This window comes from Pinus tabuliformis, chromosome X (assembly GCF_031772625.1).
Source record: "Pinus tabuliformis cultivar Carrire ecotype Pingquan chromosome X, CPIR1, whole genome shotgun sequence".
Lineage (NCBI taxonomy): Eukaryota > Viridiplantae > Streptophyta > Pinopsida > Pinales > Pinaceae > Pinus > Pinus tabuliformis.
The window spans coordinates 575509445-575512372 of record NC_142308.1 but is presented as its reverse complement, the minus strand read 5'-3'; positions in this window follow the sequence as shown (position 1 = coordinate 575512372).

Sequence of the window (2928 nt, the reverse complement as noted above, 5' to 3'; positions counted from 1 at the left end):
GCCAAGGGAGAGGAAAAAATGATTTCTATCCTTGAGCAAAACAAAGTGTTGCGCTTCTGGAGGTTTTGGCCCGGCACTACACTCCTAAGTGATGGTGCTGCACTCCTATTCCGGCATTGCACTCCTAGCATTTTCGCATAGTGTAAATCAACACGAGCGCTCCGCTCATGGACAGGCGCTACGCTTCTGTAGGGTGGCGCTGCGCTTTGACCAGCAAAGCCAAAAAACGCTCCAAGCCTCCAAATTTCGCCAAATTTCCTCCAAATTTCCTCTTGGCAAGTAAGTACTATCATCTCTCTTGTTGTTTAGGGTGCTCATGTGAAAATTTTCTTGGTCTTTCATCCTTAAAATTAAAACCCTAATTTCTATTATAAACCCTAGTTTTCCTACCACTCACTTCATAAGCTAAAACCCTCATCTCCACTATTGCTATCACACTCTATCACTCCCCAAACCCCCTCCCTCATACATTTTTCCCACGCCTTCATTTGCAACCATTCTTCCAAGCCATTGCCCATAGCACCGTCCATACATTATCACACTGTGCAAACTAAGGGAAACATGGACAAAGACAGTGACTTTGAATATGAGGAGGAGACATCCAGTGACACAGGCAATAGAGGAAGCCTCATAAAGGAGGAAAAATCATTAGAGAGGAGCCCACCAGTCTAAGAGAATTACAGGCTTGCCCACTTGCAGTTTCTTGTTTCAGACACCAAGCATGTTTCAAATTTTGTGAATTAGTGGAAAGAGTTCAGTTTCACCATGAGTTGGCCAAACTTTTTGTGGCTCATTTACATCACAATGAGGTGACACTCGCTGGAGTAACCTTCACAATATCACCAGTTGTCATTTCAGAGGCTGTTAGAATTCCTAATGTTGGTGAGAAATGGTACAAGGGTCAGGACCTTGATGAGGATTACTATGAGCCTTACATCAAGCCTCAATACAAAAACCAGGTGAAGAGGATTTTCCCCTTTAAATTTTTCGAGAATAGGTATGTTCCTTTGATGAGGATTATCATCAAGTATTTAACTTGTGAAGGAAGATTCTCCCGGATGTATGCTTACCATGTCAAACTCCTCATGAACTTCACTAGGGTAAAAATGATGAATCTCCCATATTTCTTGTTTAGAAATATTAATAAAATATCTTACATTGTGTAGAAGAAACCATACCCTCAGTAGTTGAACAACATCTATCATTACTCTTTGATCAAAATCATTGTTCTTCACCATCTCAATCTTCTTAAAATTCCTTGGGAGACTTTCATTGCTCATGAGATGTTCAAAGGTCCACAAATCCCTTCACCAGTGCATCAAGAAGAAGGTGGGCCTTCTAGCCATGTGGAAACAAGGAAAGATGTCAAGGAAACCAAAACTATTGAGGTGCCAGTGTACTTAACATATCAGAGAGGCACAAGGAGACTTTTTGCAGCTGCTAGGCAAGTGTTTGCTCCACAAGGTGTGGAAGGGGCCTTGCCTTCGTCATCAATCCACAGGCAAATGTTATCTCCACAAGGTGTGGAAGGGGTTTTGCCTTCTTCATCGAAAAAATAGCTACATGTTGAGGAGTTGATCAAAGGCAAGAAAAAAGTGCAGGAGGAAGATCTTGGTGATGAGGAGGAAAGAGATTTTGACCTAATTGAGCATGAGGAGCCACAGTAGCACTTTACTCATCATGGAGTTGGCATCATTGACTTGGAAGCTCAGGATGAAAAAACCATCAAAGACATCATCATTCAAGAAAGGGAAGCTCAAATACAAGCTTTGGCGGACAACTTAGAGAGAGCCAAGTTCATCATCAAATATTTAGAACAGGAAAACAAACAATTGAGTGACAAGCAAGTCCTCATGGAGCTGCAAATGATCAAAGCAAATAGGCAAATGGCTAAAGAGGCTCATGTCACATTTACTCCTATTGAGCAAGAGATTGAAAATGATAGGGAAACTTGGCTTGAGAGGGTCAACATACATCTTGAAGGACTAATTGAGAAGGCCAACAGGGATAAGAAAATGCTTCGACACATGGCCTACCATTACATGACCCGCAACAAAATTTGTAATATGAGGATTAGGAAGCTAAAAGCTAGGTTGAGGAGAGCCTTAGAGGGCAAGAAAGAGAAAGATAGGTTGAAGATGTTGGCTGAAGCCTCCCTAGCCCATAAAAGTAGCTAATGGTGGTGTTCCATGCCAAATTTGGGCAAATTTTGAGAAGTTTTTGCATTTTTGAAATTTTGAAATTTATAACACAGAAATTTTTCCCAGAAGCACAGCGCCACCAGCGCTGCACTTTTTCCTGGAGCATCATATGGAGAAAAGGTTGGCATTTTTGGATTCAAGATGATGAGGACATGCACCCTGGAAAGTTTCAGAAGTTTTGGAGAAAATCTGGGTCACCAAAAGGTCCAAAAACTACCAAAAAATGACCTCTCTGCCTCTTTTTGGACACACAGAAGCATTCTTGGGAGATTCAAGTTTTGAGTGGGCAAATGACCTCCAAATTAAAAAATTCCAGGTGTTCCAGATGTTAGAGTCGGTCTTGTCAGTCCTCCTCAGAGATCAAAACTCTTTTTTCATTTCATTTTTAGGTGTCCCATTCTGCTCGATCACCTGCATTCCATTTAGGAGCATGCCATATTCTGACGGAAGGGCCTGGTCACTCATTTATCCCTTATGCCATGTCCTGCTGGCTCAGCTCTGTTTATTAAAGTTCATTAAGACAGTCTCGAAATCATTTACAGTATTTTTTTTATTGCTTGATAAGCAAAGAGTCAACTTGGTCATTAGGAGGTCTAGGGTTTGCAAATTGTTGTTCTCAAAGTGCTTCAATAATACTGGCAAGCGAGAGGAAGGTTCAATAATTCACTCAAATGATTTTTATGAGCAAGAAAAGATGAATTTTGGAAAACTAAGAGAGGTTTTTGTC